Genomic DNA, 18,893 nt, shown 5'->3' on the forward strand with positions numbered 1-18,893 from the left:
GCTCTGTACTTTAATTTTCTTCACTTTCTTGCTTATAAGTCCAAGAACTCCATTTTTAGATTTCACTTTCAACAATGATACCTTGATTGTCATTAAATATTGAATCCCTTATGAAAGGAGGGTGGTTTCTCCTTCTGCAAAGGATGAGATCTGGCAGCTAATTCTGCAGTAACAACAATGGCATCACTTCCTCCGGCATTCCTTCAATCTTCCATCACAGAAAAATATAATTTTGTTCCCAAAAGGCAAGTGAAAAAAAGAGCTTTTAAATTCTGTTTATCTGAGCAAGATACAATTGTTACTTCAGTTCAACTTCTTTTTAGGTACGTTTGTGCTGCCCAGAGCTTGCTGTTAGGTTGAGGGAGCTGGGTGATATTTTGGCCACATATACCCAACTCAGCAGAAGCAAGGGGCAAGAATCATCTACCTTATCTGAGAGATGAAAGATCCCACCCATTATCTGAGAGGCAGAGACTCTCCTTGGCAGAAGGGGATGGATTTCCTCCCTGGTGATGGGCAGAGGCTCCTGGCTCGCTGCTCTGCCCATAACCTGCCATGGCCAAGCAGAGACCTGGCCCGCTGCAGCTCGCTGAGCTCAGCAAGGGGAAAGGGAGCCTCAAGTCAGGCTGGGAGAGGAGCAGACCTGGATCACGCTGCAGCCCTGGATTGTGCTGCTTCCCATAGGCAGCAGAAAGGCAGCAGGAGAAGGGGATCCTGGTGAGCTCCTCCCGGCAGGCTGTGTGGAGCAGCCCTGGCGAGAGGCAGAACCACTGCCCTGTGGGGTCTCATCACCCTGCTCCATCTCTTCATCAATGCTGCTCTGTGTGTATCAAAGCAAATCCCTCTTTCCAAGGTTTGAGTAGAAATGCAGCCTGTAAACAGCACTTTCCCAGGGCCGGGAGGGTTTCCATTTTGTTTTCCATTCCTTGAGTGCCAAAGTGAGAGACTAAAGCACATAATTCATTTTATTTATGCTTCTGTAACTCGAAGTAACTCTTTACAGTCAATAGAAGACTAAAACAGCATTGATTCCCGAGGCATTTGGGTAGCTGGGCAAAAGAGATGGAATCTACAAATAGCACCTTCTCAGAACAAGGGGGGGGGGTTTCCATAATAAATACAAATATAAAATTTATTTGTTTGCATAATCCTCATAAAAATTCCATTTGAAACAAATATCACTCTATAATATTGACTGATAAGTTCAGTGAGGTAAAATGGCTTAATTTCGTCCAAATTTCAAAATTATATTTTTGTTTTGCAATTCAGTTTGGGAAAAAGAACTTTTGATACCTGTTGGGTAAAAAATTGCATTTTTTTTCAAAATAACCTAAAAAGAAAGATAATATTGTTTGAGAACTCATTGCTTTTTCTCAAATATTTTGATTTCTAGTTGGTCTAAATGCTACAGTTCCTAGCCCCAACTTCTTTATGCTTTGGATTGAAAAAAGGTGCTGATATAAAGTAGAAAACCTGCAAAGGTTATGAAAAAAATCTTTGCAATAGTTTTTTTTTAACAGCCTTAAACAGGGTGGGCTGGAGGGTGAGACTTAAACCAAAACTGAGATATTGAAAAGTATACACTTGCATTCATTTCAAATAACTATAATTACATAAGTTTATAATGACATGCAATCAAAATATGATTTGGGCAAGGTGTCTTTGCCACTGTAAAAGCCTTTTCTTGCTGAAAAACATAATAATAACCACATTTAATGATAATCAAGATGCAGCTGGAAAATGATTTGATGTGCTTCTTTGAAAACTATTTCAAGGTGTCAGAGCATCTGAATATCATATTTTCAGTGAGAATTTATTCTGCTTTAATATTGCTGATGCAAAGTTGAAGGTTTTAACCTATTGTGCTGGGTTAAGAACAAAAGGAATGGGTTTGTGTCCAGCATCTGCTGGAAATGAAAGACCTGTGGACTGCTGATGGGGCCTCTGGGCAGAGCATGGTGAGAGGCAAGTTAGAAAGGAAGGACTGCAGATGTCTCTCCCCTTAATGTTAGGGTAATGGAAAGATGAAGAACTACACAGTTGGTGTAGTGTTCAGCCCCAATCCTTACCATTCTTCAGGATAGATTTTGGGATTTTCCCCTAGGATTTGGTGGACTGTGGAAAATGGCTCTGTTTAAAGCTGATTTGGGTTTTGTTCCTGAGAACCATCTGAAAGTGTTTCGTTAAACCATCCATCCAGAATATTTCATTGTCATTTGACATTTTGTGGAAATCAGAACATTCCTCAAGGCTCAGAAGTTCAGTACCAGCCACAAGAACAAGAGCGGACTTGGATGAGAGAGATTGTGTGATCTTCTAGTTCCCAAAAGTCCTGTTAATACCTGAAATATGCTTGTTTTCTCACATTATGATTTATCATGATTCTCTCTCCTGCTGTCTACAGTTTGGAGCATCTTCCTGAGCCTTATGTCCCCCATGGCAGTTTGGAGGTGGCATCTCTCTCTGAACCAGTTGGGAAGCTTCCTTGTTTCCATGCTTACAATTTAACAGTGTTCTGCCCTTTTCATTAATTAAGGGGAAGAAGCACTCAAATTTCCAGATTTTTCCTGATGGAAGGAACAGTTTCTCATCAGAAATTTCTGTATCACCAAGAGCTTGGGATGAGAACCCCTTCACTTATTTATTTTCGTATATGATTCTCTTAAACAAACGGATCTCAGCTTCATATCATATGGGCACAATCATGGATGGCATTAAAAGACAAAGCACATAAAACTGAAGCCACTTATTTCTTTTCAAATCCTGGACATTGAAGGTGGATTCTTTTCTCTATAACTAGTGCAACCTGCCACAAACAAAAACTGTAGGCAATATTTGTTGTATAACAAGTGATTCCTTGTTTACTGCCAGAAAAGATTTAGCCATTACAAATAAAGGAAAGGTCTGAAAGTATCCTCAAGGCAGCATATTTCAGAGGCATTAAAAAACCCAAGAAATGGATTTCTGGGATTGTTCAAATCTCTTGAAAACTAGCAGACAATTCCCATCTTATGCCTGTCTACAGGGACAGTGCTCCTGCAGATCAGTGTTTAAAAGGGCCTATATAAATATTAAACACAGTGTCATACTCCTACCCAGTCAGTGTCCTTTGTACATGGAAGAGACTGGACCCACACCTGAGGTCTAATGCAGTGAAGATGTTAAGAAGGTGATCAGCAAGAGCAGCTCTTCCCTGAGAGCATACATACAGCACTTATTATAAAGCGGCAGAGCTATGGATTTTCCCAGTTTCCCTATTCTGCAGTGGGCTGTTCCCTGGAGACCTCAACCTGCCAGAGTACCTGCTGGCAGTACCTGGCCTCTCAAGACTTACATGCCCTTAAAACTGTGTGTGTACATGTTGTTGCCAAACTTTTAGGATAAAGTCTGTATTCTTTTACTGCTGTTTAGCCTTTCATACAGCTCCATGCTATAACCACCAGAGAATAAAAGCAAACTACTTACTCAGCAGTAATAAAATATAGCAACTTCTGAATATTTTATGACAATGCTTTAGGTGTAGAACTTTATCAGAGTCTGTTACAAAATAATTGTGTTAAGGAAATGAAAAGAACAAATGGAATTTGGCTGGAGAATGGTACAAATCCGATCATCACTTATTAGCCTCCAGTTTTAAATTTTCTTTTTACCACACAACTCTGTAACCATTTGGAGATGATTAACATCAGTGTTCCATTAAAAGTTAATTTTTATAACCAATAAATATATTTTAAAATAAGCCCTCTCTGTATATCATACATGAAATAAATTGCTACTATGGTCTGCGCAAAGCAGAAAAGGTAGAACTTTACACACAAAGCTGTAAGGTAGAGGAATAAGATTGGTTTTTCCTCTGAAGCTTAAAATGAATCAGTTCCCAGACTCCGGTGGCACATCCTCCATAACTGTAATGTGACAATACAGCATTATTACCGTTTATCTCAACTTATTCCATGTTTGTGACAAATTTTTTTTCTGTTTTTTTGTACATTTATCTTGACTTTCTGTGTATTGATCACTTGGACCATTAGAAGTTTTACAGGTTGTTGTTGCCTGAACCTTCCCACGTGTTCCTCAAAATTATTTAGAAAACATGCAGTCAAAATATGTACAATAATGCTTAAGTAAATTAATACAAACCAAACCAGAAAAATGCACAGTAAGCTATAAATATGTATGGTTGCACTGTAAAGTTCTTACTCTCTTTTTAACAAAAATTATTTTGTCAAAGGTTTCCTTTACCTTCCTGTTCTTCCAGATTTTTTTTGTTGTCTTCTATTTTTGTGTTTTGGCTCTTCTGCTCTTCTCCTCAGAGATCTTTTCAATTCTTGGATCTTCTCTGTTTCTCTGATTTAATGAAGATAAGAAAAAAATAAAACCTCAAACCTTAATTAGTTTGGCAAGATATTCACACTGAATGCTCTTTATCAGCATGATTGGATTAATAATAAAGTTCATTAGCAAAGTATTTGTGATACAAATATTTTATTTGTTTTTACAGACTGTGTCATCATCAAGATTCAGAGCTAACAGTCAGAGGAAAGCCAAAGGACAGGTATAGAAGGTGTGTCAGTTGTTGTGTGTGCAGAAACAAACTTCACATTGCTATAATCCTCTGTGTGGGGTGAGCAGCTCCAATGCAGTCCAATAGCTGAAGGGCTCCCCCTTTTCTTACTCCTCCCTTGTGCAGGTAAAATACAATACTTGTATTTTACTTGCTTTCCCCAGTCACATTCATTTCTCCATGTGCAGAAAGAGCTTGGTTTAAGCTACTCTATGGAACTGCTCTTTATACAATACAACCCCAAACATTTTCAAACCCAAACTATTTATCAACCTTAAGAACTGTTCTTCCCCTGTAAGAGCAGCTCATGTCTGGCCCACTATTTAACCATCTAGACAATAATCATGTATTCAATTTTATACCAAGGAAGATCTGAAACAGCTGCTGAGACCCGGATAAAGTAGTGAAGGTCTTTTACCTTTGAGTATTTCCTACAAGATGCCTGAATGGTACATAACTGACCTTTGAAGATATTTTCACATTTAGATAAAATCCTTATCCCTTTAATGGGAGGTGACATATCAATGTAGAAAAACTAATTTAAGTTAGAGCATACTTCATTGCCTAAATAATGAAGTTTTTCTCAATCTGTTAAAACCTACTGACTACATCAGTCTGGTCAACATTGCCCCATTACACTCATTTGCAAATACACAGTCAAAAACCCCCCACAATTAAATATCTTCTTCCTTCTGCCAGTGGCAGGAACTGTGCTTGACTTGCAGTTGTTGCTGTTTGCTGCCCCTCAGCTGCAGTGCCCAGCCCTGTTGACACAGCCTTGTTGGGGCTGACTGCACAAACACAGTCCCTTGCTGTGCCACTGCTGCTGGCCCTGGCAGCTGTCACCAGCCAAGCCACCAGGACTTCATCTGCACACCATGGGAAGAGTTTTTGTGGAGGATAATGTCCTAACTTTGAAGGGGGCTTTGATGGTACCTTTGATTTCCTTACTCACCCCTGGGGGTCCTAAAGGACAGGACTCTCGGAGGGTAGGGCTGTGTTCTTGGGTTACTCCACGGTTACTTTGGCATGTGATAAAAGTCAATTCAATTCCTACCTCTTCAGGCTTCAGAGCCTGCTGGCTAATCTGCTAGTTGGGCTGGAGAAAATGGGGGAGGAAGTGAAAAAAAAGGGAGTGGTGATTAGAGAGGGGGAAACCCCGTTTTTGTCGGGAGTAGTAAAATGTCCGTAGAAGAACAGGTCTTTCAAAAAGGCTTCTGAAGGGTCAAGGTTTTCTCTGACCTGTTTTAACTGCACAAGAATTTCAGCCTGTCTGAATAATTTCTGGTCATTCTCTGAATTTTAAGGGAGCCAAAATAAAGCTCCCCAAGCCCTAACAAAATATTTCCCCTCTGTCACAAGTTAAGCAGTCCTCTATATCAGTTCTCTAGTTGCTTCTATTTCCAAATTAACATTTTATTATAATTAATGTGCTATTGTACTTTTAAATATCATTTATAAATATGTATAAACTGAAATAATCTGTAGCAGAAAGAAATTTGGAGTAAAAACATTATGAAACCTATGCCTCTCCAATATAAAATATTATAATATAAACATATTGCACATAATTACATATAATGACAAATGTGTCTCTGTGTGGTATGATTAGTGCTGCTGTAACAAAAGAAGAAAGAAGAAGAAGATATCACTCTAGCTGTCAGCTATGTCACAAAATTAATACAGATGAAGCATCTCTCTCTCACCCTTATTCTATTTACTCATTAAATAGTCACTGGAAACTATCCAGCAACTTGTATTCAGCTGCAGAGCTACATATGTCCAAGAAGGGAACATAAAAAATGATCAGCCTTACCCCTTTGTTGGGGACAATGAGCAGCATTCAGGTTAATATATCTCATCTACACAAAGAACATGTGCAAAATGTTAGACTTGTCAGCTTCACAAAGAATAGAGTTTTGCCGGAGTTATTTAGAAACCAGGTGATAAATTATGCTCTAAGCATGCCTTCAAAGTTTATTCTTATGGGGAGACCTAGAGAATTGTTGAATCAAATCTAAATTGTATTAAACAAAAACAAGATCTTGAGTAGCTCTATGAAGCTCTCATCAGAAGTTTCGTACAAGACGCTTTCTGAGAACATACACATATGAAATAGTTTTGTAAGAAAGTCTCTGGAAGACTCCTGAAAAATCAGAGCATTTAGCATGGATAAAATGATGTTAAATTGGCTAGAATATTTTAACAAACATTTGAGAAACCTCTGCAAAATTTCTCAAGCCCTGCTTGGGAGAAAAACATCTACTGATCCGAGAATAAACAACAAACTCTCACGCTCTGGTGGGGTGGGAGAGGGCAAATTGAGGTCATGTAAGCCACTCCATGCAGGTGAGTAGACTAACCAGTGAACTGATGGCAAATGAATGATGGCCCAGTCTTGCCACCTAATTTTTTTAAGATATTTCTGAAGGCCTCATTTTTACCAAAACGTGTATACCAACACCCATTTCTAGAGTCTTGCTTCCTCATGGAATAGATGTTTTGTTTTCTGGACAGCTTGGACACAGAGCAACTAACACCAAGTGCTGAGATTAATCTAAATGTCCTGGAAATTGAATGATTAAAGATGATATCTTGGAATAGGTGTGAAGTTACCTTGGAGCAGATGTGAAGTACATTTTAAGAAATACAAACAATCATATGTTTGTCCCATTCTAGTGCTGCATTATATTCCAAGCCTTCCAGACTGCTCAGGAGCACCTATGAAATACATGCAATAAACCTGTAGCCAACTACTCACCCAGAGTGGAGCAGGAAGAAATACTCTGTGCTCCCTTCCACATAAAACAACTACTGTAACAGTATAAGACACTAAATGGTAAACAGGAATATAAAGGTAGGCCAAATTTTTCTTGGCACACATAAAAGTAATTCAAGTAAATGTAGGCCCTGCTTATAATTCTAAGTTTATTGCTGGCTAAATGTCCACGATAATTTTCTTCAGACATGAAAAATGTACACTGTTTTTTTGAAACTGTAAACTGAAGCAAAGCTCTTCTATAATTACCAACACAGTAATAGACATTTTCTTGCTCTCAACACCACTGAATTATGGAAAAAAATACCCATCTAAGAAATATTTTGAGGCATTTATACATCTCTCCTCTCCCTCTATCTTCCTTAATTTTTTTCAAGAAAATTAAGTAACTCACGAAGGATCAAATGAATATCTATTAAGAACACATACACATTTTTTTTTGCACACAAAAGATAAATGACCAGAAAGCAATATTTACTACAGTGCTTTCTTTCCCATAAGAGCCCTTGATTTTGCCAGTATTGAAAAATTCTTATCGTCTGCCTACAAAATCACTTTTTTTTACGTGAAATCAAAATATTATGTGAGTAATAGTTCCTGCAGACAGAGAGCTCAATCTTGTGACAGTGAGATCAAAGTGGTATGAGGAGATTTTCAGATGTGTGGACGGACCTTCCCAAAGAGAGAGCATCTCTTTACCCCCAGATGGCAGGAGCTCTCCTCTATCTCCTGTTAGCTTTTTACCTTCTCCTCATTTCTCAAAATGACCCATTCTTTTGCTCCTCCTGAGGAAAGAGGAGCAAGAATGCCTGGGATGAGTGAGTCTGAGATTTGTTTGCTTGGGTGACATAATCCATTGTTCTAGAGTGACAGACCACTTGGCATAGGAGGGGATGCTAGCTGAATCTGGCTTTCAGGAAGTCATGAGTCTTCTTTCAAACAAAATTACCTGAAGTAGTTTCAGTTTATTCTAGCCAAAGAAAGTTGTCAGAAGAGGCTGAGTCAATCCAATTGATTTTTGACATGTCTAGCACTGCTCTAAAAGCAGGGTGGGCTGGAGCTCCGCATCCCCACTTATAGCCTGGATTTCAGAATTGCTCTGCAAGCAGTAAAGCAAAAATGCTTTTATAGTCAGCATCAGAAACTTTTACTGTCCAAGGGAGTGCCATGGGCGCATCCTCCAAAAGCAAAGGCAGAAAAACCCTTGCAGGGAGTGCCAGCTTCTCCTTTGCTTTGTGATAAACTGCTGGCTTCTGATAACAGCTTCAGTGTCTCAGCACACAATCATCTTGCCATTACAAATACTCCAAGGACAAGCAGGGCTGTGCTCTACAAAGATCTTGTTTTTTGTAAGTCAGATTCAGCTCTAAAGCCTACAGCAATCTCAGACCTCTGGGATCCTTTGTTTATTCTTAATTGGCTTTTAAGATCTGAGAGAACAATTTCAGAATGTCACTTTTAGTCAATACAAGGCTCACATTTCTCAGTCCCTTTTGTTTGTGTCATGATCTTCTAAATTTTTTAGTAATTCCATTTTGGATTATGGGTTTAAAGTGGTCATTTTGAAAAATTCTATTTCAACATTTTATTCAGAATGTACTGTAAAAAAATAGATTTTCAAATGCACTTTTTTAGACAGCTTTTCTTGAAACAAAGATTCTGGGAAGAGATTTCTGGCATCTAGCATTACCACTGACTTAAAATGTTATTTTGTGTTAGACCTGTTTTAAACTGTTCTGAAAATTAAATTTGAGCACCAACAAAGCAAACTATGAGGCATCCCTGAGCAGGAAAATGTTGCAATTCTGGAGCACACAAGTCTCCATTCATCCTTTCTTCTGCAATAATTGCAATTGAAATTCACTGTCTGAGTGGAAAAGCCTGGAAGCACTGCGGTAGGCAGGTGCACAAGGTAGGCTTCTCCTCTTAACCCACTTACTAGAGGTTGCCAAATCCTACCAGCCATAGGAATTTCATCACATTCAAAACTATTAGCTTTAACTCTTTTACTGGGTATTTTTGTCACTTGTTAATGTCGTTTGTTTGTGGTTTGCTATGTTTGGTGTTTGCAGAGCTTTCATAATTTATTGCCTGATTATGCCACTGAATAGCATACACAACTCTTATTGACTTCAAGGGGAGTTTCACACCGAGAACATGGCAAGATAACACAACACTTCTGAAGTACTTCCTATAACTATTCATGACTTTGTCTACATTGGTGTTAAGATGTGAACTGAAGAACGGAAAATTATTCCCAGCAATACCTTTTGTCATACTCTAATTTGTGTGTTATGAAGAAAATAAGTATTTGTAATGTTATGGTTCCTACCAGAACAGGAGAAAGCAAATAATTTGCCAGTAAAGCTGACCAGATAGAAATCTATATGAGGAGGTGTTGGCACACATAAAATTCAGCAATAACTGACCAAAACTGGCCTATAAATGGGAAATTGCAAGACTGAGAAATCTCCAGGAAGAATAAGTGATTGTAAAGCAATCTTCTGACAGTTGCAAGGAGTCAGGTAAATTTGTAGTCAAATATCCCCAGTTCCCTGCTGAATGTAGGATGATGGCTCCAGTTAGGGCATCAGGCAGCAGTTTTAATGGTTGAGACCCTCTGTTCACAAAGGTAATTATTGTTCATTTGCTGCATTTAAACATTGAACTAGCTCCAAGGAAGGCTGTCCACCAACATATGAAGATATAAATCCTGACGAGAATCAATATCAGGGCTCAGAAAATGTCCCAGTTGAACTCATCAACCTGGCTAGAATCTTTACTGACAAAGAGGTGATGAGGAAGAAGATCAAAATTGATTTCCAAAATGATTATGACGCCTCCAGACCAGAGGTTTCTGAATAATTTTCCAATACTTGTTGATAGCTTATTTCTCTGAAGGACAAAAGGTGATTTACAAGGGTGTCATTGGAGGATGAAGTTGTAGTGACTTGCCCCCAAAACAGGTCAAGAGGACCTTGTGAAAATGTCATTTTGCCAAGAGAGGGAAAGAGATATAACTCACTATGTGTGAACTTCAAGCAGCAAACACTTATGCTTTCCTACCACTGATGAGAAACTAACTGCATTATGTTGGGGAACTAAGATGGCATCTAAATTATTCCAAAATCACTTTTTTCTTTGCTGTTAGTTTTGGTTTAAAGGACCCCAGATACTCAATCTGAATTGAGTAGGATCAATTGAGGAAGAAAAATCTGAAGGGCAAAATCTCTTCCTTACCACACACAATGATCATTGAGGACCATAAAGCAAAAAATACTTCAATCAAAACCAAAGCAAGTATAACTTGGAAGTGTTGTCAAATGTAAACCTTTTCCAATCCTCCCGTTGAAGAGAAGTGTATTCACAATAGACAATGCACCTATCTTTGCAAGGATAGGACTAAATCCACAAAAAGTAGATTCCTGGCTCAGGAGATCTTTGTAGACAAGGTGAATTTCAATGGAGATTAGGAAACCAGCTCTAGAGACAGTTCAGATTGCATGAGATGTCAAATTAGGAAAATCCTGTTCTTAATTTAGTATTCTCATAAAATAGCCTGGGTTGGAAGGGACCCTAAAGACCATCTAGTTCCAGCTTTGTGCCATGGGCAGGGACACCTTTCACTGGACCAGGTTGCTCAAAGCCTGGCCTGGACCATGTGCAGTGGTGGGGCATCGGCAGCTTATCTGGGCAACCTCTTCTAGTGTCTAATATCCCTCACAGAGCAGAATTTCTTCCTAATATCTAATCTAAACCTACCCTCTTTCAGCTTAAGGCCATTATGCCTTGTCCTATCACACATCTTGTTTTCCAACAGGTCATCTCAGCAGGATTTTCCAGCAAGACTATCACTGCATCAACACTTTCCAGTGGACCATAACTTCCCTGTCAAAGAGGACAAGAAAGACTAAGCTATGATCTTGCATGACCTTTTGTCTCCTAGTTTTCTTTCTTGACACTTCATACTGTTTCTCCTTCCATGATTACGGTCCTACCACACCCCTCTCTTTCTCATCGATGGAGGAAATAAGGTATCTACTACTCAGCATCAATGCAGTAAAAAAAAAAAAAAAAAAAAAAAGGGGGAGCTACTTCAACTGTAGAAGAAATGGATATTTTATTTTCAAGTACATGAAGCAAGAATACTGCCTAAAGACATGAGATGTTAAAAAAATGGTATACACCTGTTTTTAGCTGCCTTTGAGAGGTTGTAAAGCACCTCACTGCAACGCTAGCCAAGTCAATGAGTGAAATTCTCTTCTGTAACACCTCAGAAATGCAGAAAGTCTTCAGTGCTGCTGTACACTCCTGGGGGTAAAAAGTGATTCAATGTGTAAAGGGGTATTCTGAAAGAATGGTTATATATATTACTAGCTGAATTTAATTTCTTAATTTTAACTCAGATGTAGAGATTTAACTAATATTTTGCTCTTTTTTTTACTAAAAAATACAGTGGAATTTGATCAATTGAAAGATAAGATAGAAGGAATACTAGCAATTAAAACTCTAAATAGTAGCTTTTGGGGACTGAAAATATTAATGGATTATGGCTATGTTCAGCAAGTACTATTACAGCAAAATTTTTTTAAATGAGGGCAACTGTTAGCGTCTTTCAGATTGTCAGTATCAAAAGGATAACCTCCAACACAAAAACTATGTACATTCACAAAAAGTCAAAAATACACAGATATATCCTGATGGATAATTAAAGTTTTCTGCTCTGTCATTTGTAATGCCTGTTGTCTTTTTTTTTGTGCATCCCAGAAAGGCTGTGCCGAAGAGATCCCCAAAATTTGTCAGAGTTAACTATATCACTAAACTTCACAAAGCTACCACTGCTGATGATTAATCAAATTTTGCTCTAAATAGGATTAATTCGGGTGTATCTGCGAAGAAGCTTGTCAGAGTGCACGTCCCTCTTCTCATCTGTCCTCGGGTCTTTTTTTCTTGCTGAATTTAAAATGATGCTTGAGCTATAATCTTGCATGGCAGATACTGGATCGTTCCTTTGATAAACATCTAAAATGCTAATGAATGTGGGCTGCAGTTCTGAAACAGCAAAGCAAATGATTTGACAAGAATCTGGAGGGTAAAAAAAAAAAAAAAGGAACTTTCTGACTTAAAAGAAAAACTCTTTTTTGTTCACATAGAGTATTGTTTCCCCAAGAAAAATTTTTTTGCTCTGCAGAAAACAGAAAAAGTCCTACTACATCAAAATGCGGAAGCATGAAAAACTGATGAGCTTTCAGATTGTCCTCTTTTGCATGCAAATCATATCAGAAGTTCTCATTAGCATAAATGCATGAGCAGCTCTAAATGCTTTTAATTTCCAATCTCAGCCAGCAGAGGAGTAATTTGTCACTGTCAGGGTGAAAATCTAAAAAGAAAAAAAAAGAGAGAAGGACTCCATGCTAAATTGGAATCATATAAATTTTTGATTTGCTAATTGACTGATGCTACAGTTCAATCAGCTGCCTTGAAGGTGTAAATAATTCAGTATACAGTCAGAAATAAAAGCATAATGTGCTTCTACTGAAGTCATGTTAGCATTCAGTGCACCAGGACATACCTGACCACATCTTTCTTACAGATACCCTTTAGACATGTTCTACTGCTATGCTGGCAACTGCACTACACCAACAAATATATATTTAGTCTTTCATGGGCTAAAAATGTTTAGTCTTTCATACTAAGAAATGCAATTCCAGAGATGATTTAAAATATTTTCACTCCAAATAATCTAGTAAGTCAGTCCTAATGCTTGCAGAAATGGTGGAATACATTTGTATAACACTAATGCAATTATAAAACATAGAGAGTGCGTAAATGGTAATCCAACATTTCTTTCTATCAACTTTTAATTATCCTTTTTCCTTAATCAACTGCTTTAAATGTCATATGCAAAGTACATTTTTTGCAAAAATGCTTCTCATCAGTGTGCTTACTCTAAGGTGCTGTAGAATCTGTATGGATAGTTGCAATAGTTTGTGATTTACAACAGAGAAATTATCTTCACATCCTTTGTATGGTTTGTGTTAATAAAAGAAAAAAATTATTTCATAGCTATTGTTTAAGTAGAACTGATTTTTAACTGACTAGTCACTTCCTTCTCACCTAGATCAAATAAGATTTACAACAATTGCAGACTTTTGTAATGCATTTGTACTTCCAAGAATATAAATGAATAATTAACAAAAATACCGTGAACATAAAAAATAAAACCCTCCTCTGGAGCACATGCAAGTAAAAGATTCAGATCATAATTTACCCAATGTTTCAAGTTAATTATTAATATCTCATGGACTGGTGTATGTGAAAATCAAATATGACTATACTGAACCCCAAAATGGCCAGTTGACTTTGTTATGAATTTTATTTTGCACAAATTCTATCTGTACTATTTTGTTGTCATAGCACAGAAATTCATCAGACACATCCTATGCATCAACAAATCTGTTTTCCATGCCCTCATCCCTCCAAATATATATTTAAACCAGGTTCTATTTAAACAATTTATATGAAGACTTTATCCTGGGCAAAGAGCTAATTTTATTTGCCAGAAGCAGTCTTGAAATGGTTTTTGCAATGGCAGTCTGGGTTTCTGATAATGAAAGGCTTATACCAAATTCCCCAGTGTTTTCAACAAGGATTTAATCTGAATAACGTCTGTAGGATTATGTTCCAAGGTGTTCATTTTGACTGAGCATTTGATTCTGCACTCAGTGAGATCAATGATGGCATTGATTCAGTCATTCACACCTTTTCCTTGTCATAAATTGCACATTTCCTTTCAAAATAGTGTTAAAATTTAAAAAAAACCAATAGTCAAGTAGTGGGAAAACATGAAATATAATGGGCTGAATGCAAACTGTGAGGATTCAGTTTCCAAACAACCAGATCCTGCTTGATCTGATAGTTGACTGAGGAAGAAAGATAAATCGTTTCAGTCTCTATCAATCTAGAAAAAAGAAATCTGAAAATCAGTTTTATGAATATATGTTAGGTTTTCCAGAGTTCTGGAAAACCTGACTCAAAGAAAAATCTCTATTAAAGCAAGTAGAAATCTTGGGTAAGAAAAATCTTAGGATAAAAACCTAAGTGTTCTGCCCTGGCTTAAAGACTTTTCAGTGGAAGCAGAAGAAGGAGGCAGGGCAGATATCCATGGAGGTCATTTCACACAACGAAGTGTCGATAGGAGAAATTATTTCTGCAGGCCCTGCTCCTCTTTCTACAGACTTTTTCAGGTTCTGGGATACCAATAAAAGGGAGTGTTGTGGGAAAAGCCTTACTAAAATATGGATGCTCCTCCAGTGCTTGGTTCACCACTTGAAAGACGAGCTGCTTTGTTCTGCGGGTCTGGTCCCCAGTGGGAAGAGAGAGAGGTCTCAGCAAGGGGACAATGAGCTGGATCACAGGATTAAACAGTGAGGAAATATTCTGGAGTCTCATTCAGACTGTAAGTAGAGAATTAAAATTTTGTATATAAATTTCAACTTTTTTTAAAATAGTTTTTCCAATTACTCATATATTCTCGTATTTTGGTCTTTTTAATCTCTTTTTATGTAGCTCTCTCTAGTTCTCTTGTGACTTGTACATCGTTCTGGCAACAACTGTGGCAGCCTTTTAGATGCAGCTGAGGGAGATTAGTTGAGTTAAACTCAGTCTTGCTCTACTCTATTGTTTTGTTTGTATCTATATTTTAGCCATTCATATGTAGCACAACTACCATCTCTGGCAAAAGAGTTGCAAATAATCTCTACGATAGTTTTACGATTGTTAAGACGCACATTAATACATCCACTTATTCTTTTACATAATTATCATGAGGAACATGAGAAGACAGGGAAAATTTGGAAACAGATTTTGTAAGCAGGATCTCTTTACTGTTTAGAGAGTAGAAGGGCTCAGATGCCAGCTATAAAACCCCAGTCAAGTTCCTGCCTGGCCACAGGAACAGGTCCAAGAGTTAAGCAGATATTGCAGTCCTGAAGCTCCTAGGCAGACAGTCCTGGATGGAAGTAGATGAAGTTGTGATGTGACAGCATCTCAGCAAGCCTGGACAGGGCTCTGGAGTGGGCATGCTGTAGCCCTGGGACCTCTCCCAAATAACACCTGTGGGAATATGTGTGCTGGACCAGACTGTGCTGGTTGGTGAGTTCATCAATGTGTTTCCCAAATCTCTGTCTGGGCACTGACCAATACCAACAGAAAGATTTAATATATTTTCTTCTGTTTAAAACAAACAAAGAAACAAACAAAGCAAAACATATTTTACCTCCCTTTACCCCATTTCTCAAATGAACAGCAGAAGGGGTTATCTTAATTTGCACTGTCACTGGTAGGTGTGAAATACTGTAAACGTCCCACTGCTGCCAAGCTCATTTTGTTTTCCCTCCCTGCCTCTCTCCAGTGTTTTTTGCTCCAATTCATTGCATTCATTTTTAGATTTAAGATTAAATAAATAAGTACAGAAGCAAATAAATAAATAAACAAAGTTGATTGCAATCCCTTTAAGCTCAGGTTGCATCCTTCTCCCTGTTTGGAAACAAAGATAAGGCTCTGACTGTGGTAGGAAATGCAGAGTATGTTCACCACACACACAATGCTGTACCACACCCATCAGAACAGCACCAGGAGGGATTCCTGCTGCAGCTGCTGCTGCCTCTCAAGGTTGGTGTGTCCACAACAGAATCTGAATTAAGTGTTGAGCTTTAGAGCCAGGAAAGGTGTCTGCTCCCAGCCCAGAGCTTGAGGTCACAATTTCTGGGAGAGGAATCTAAGCACTCTTTTTAATGCATTTCTTATCTGGCCTTGGTAGATTCCAGGGTCAAGTTGTGCTAGACGTGGAGCTCGGGGACCGCTCTTGGGACATCACCAGCTGTGGGGAGCATATGTTCAGAGCTCAGTCCTGATCATAGCTCATCAATGTGGATTTAGCCCCCATTGTGATGACCAGATACACAAAACAGGAGTCTGATTTACCATCAGAGGAAAAAATAACCTTAATATAGCATGAATGTTTGGGTTTGAAACATGCTATGTGATTTTATTCCACCTTTTCTTTCCTGTTTTTTATTTATGATAAATGGTGTCTGTTTCAGACTATGGTAAATCCTCTCTGTTTCAGACTATTCTTAGAGCCTTTTTTTTTCCCATACTAACATGGTTCACTCTTGCAGAAATGTATGCAAATTAACTTTTTATGAAAAATGGGGGCAGAAATAAAACATTATGCTGCTCTTGCAAAATAAAAAAATCATTAGTGATTGCCAAAAGCAACAAAGTTGATCTTTTGGCAGCATATTGTACATAATTATAAATTTTCTATTCTCCTTCAGTCCTGTGAACAGCAGAATAGCCCTATCACAGGACACAAAATAATTCTGACCTCATGGTAATGCATTCGTGTACTTCATTCTGACCAGCTTCACAGAAGCATAGTTTCAGACAAGCCACATTTTCAGTGGAGCTTTGAGAAGGAGGGAGACAGCAAACACTTTTTCATTACTTGAAAAGTGCCAAGGATGCTATAAGCATACCTCAGGCAGATTTAATTGTAATATTAATTAACTGGTTCACTTACTCACTAATTAATCTGCTGCTCCATCTTTTTCACACTAATGTATTTCAGAAGCAGATTCAGAGGAAATGTTAGAAAAGTTTCTTATGAAAATCTCTGAATGCAAATTTGCAGAAGTATATGTACAAAAATTGCATTATCATTAGAATGGCAATGTTTATTTTAGTCATTTGATCAAGTAATTTAGAAGTAGGAAGAGGCAACTACTTACTGACTGGATAGTATGACTAAAAGACAATCAAAACATACCTTAAGAAAAAATTCTTAGAGTGATTATACACTACTAAATATATATACTGATGATATCCATAAAACAGGTAGTGCTGCCATGTCTTCAGCAAGAAGCCTTTCTCAACCACAGAGAAATACATTAGATATTAATAAGCAGCTTCTATTACAAAAATATACAGAAAACTCCACAATTGCTGTATCCTGCATACTCTGTCTCATTATTTATCTCCTTTTTTTCTTTTTAGCTGGCAGATGCAAATAACTGCACCCCTGTCTACGAAAACCAACCTGCAAGAAATGCATTCCTCCAGTAGCAGCACTTCTTTTTTGTGGGTTTGGAAACAAGACATTTCTGTTATCAGAAAGAGGACACAGTCTAACACCGTTACCTGTTCAGTAAGGGCAGATAACCCTGGAATTTATTCTAAGGTGCTCATATGCATAGATCAGTTTTAGAAGCATTTTCAATAAGGCATATTCATATCTCCTGTTCTAGGCTTTGGTAGGTGCATTACTCCAGTGATAACTAAAGGGCTGAGACAAGGTTTACACATGGTGCAGCATGATTAAGGTGCCACTGGTTGTGATTCCAAACACCAAGTGCAAACATCTTTTATTGCCTCATGAGACTCATGACCTGTTAAAAAGGAAGACCAAAGAGCCTAAATGACTTTCCTAAGATCACACAACAAACCTGTGGCAAAATAGGAAGCAAGTCAATGTCTTCAAGCAAAGGGAGACCCTTAGCACTGAGACACATTTTCTGTCTTTAAAATGTTTTTAGAGGTGAGAAGAATAAATAGTGTACACAGAGGAAATGATGGTGTAATGTAATGTTATGTATTCTTGACAAAGTCTTGGGAGTGCACAGTTTTATCATAGCTTCAGGACACTAAGGATAAACTCTTTCCCAAGCCATGATGCATTTTTTCCTCAATGCATTACTTAGATTAAGAGACAAAATGCATCCTATTAATATGCATTGTTAAGCTGTTTCACATGGATAGTCCAGTGTTTTGGCTCAGCTCTTACTCTAAGGGATCATTCAAGCTTATAGCTCCAACATGGTGAGGAAATCAGTGCTCATTCTTCAAGAGGACTGCCTATGAGACTGCAATAAATTTAAAGCACTTAACTTTATCTTTTGCTGGAATTTTTTTCCTTATTAAAATACAAGAAAAAGTATTTATTTTACAGATAAAGCTGTTAACTTTTTTAAACTTGAGGTACTAACCATCTTTCAATGGACAATATGAAACAGCCAGTGGTTCAGTGGAAAATATGAAATGGCCCTTGATTCAATTTATACTTGTAAACAGGAGAAATTACCACAATCAATAACACACTGAATGGAACAGGCTCAAACTCATCTAAAATATGTCAATGAGTACGTGTGTAGGACTTTTTTTTTGTTAAATAACAACCTCATTCCACCATATTCATACAGCAAGACATACAATCACTATCACACATACCCTTAACAATCACCTGTGGATAAAAAGGAAAATAATAATTAAATTTGACAAATCATTGAACCAAAGAGACAAAGGGAAAGCATTGCAGCAATAATCATATTTGCCCAATTCTTTCCTTGTGTACTGTCTCAGATTTCTTTGGTGTTTATCAGCCTGCCAAAACTGATACACTTCCTCCAAAGCTTGGCCAAGTAGAACATTTCATTCTCCATTAAAAGTCTGCCTGGAAGCACTACACTTTTGCTATCTAAATTGTTAATG

At 37.8% G+C, this 18,893-nt stretch overlaps 1 long non-coding RNA gene across 1 annotated transcript in view; it reads left to right on the forward strand.

The window, feature by feature from the left end:
- The window catches only part of LOC113459414 (uncharacterized), a 181,710-nt gene extending 170,283 nt beyond the window's left edge, over positions 1-11,427 (forward strand). Inside the window, exons 6-7 of the long non-coding RNA XR_003380599.2 lie at positions 4,502-4,564; positions 11,164-11,427. This is a non-coding gene — a long non-coding RNA (uncharacterized LOC113459414). The remainder of the gene's footprint in view (positions 1-4,501; positions 4,565-11,163) is intronic.
- Positions 11,428-18,893: the final 7,466 nt, after the last annotated feature.

This window comes from Zonotrichia albicollis, chromosome 3, assembly GCF_047830755.1.
Source record: "Zonotrichia albicollis isolate bZonAlb1 chromosome 3, bZonAlb1.hap1, whole genome shotgun sequence".
NCBI classification, from domain to species: domain Eukaryota; kingdom Metazoa; phylum Chordata; class Aves; order Passeriformes; family Passerellidae; genus Zonotrichia; species Zonotrichia albicollis.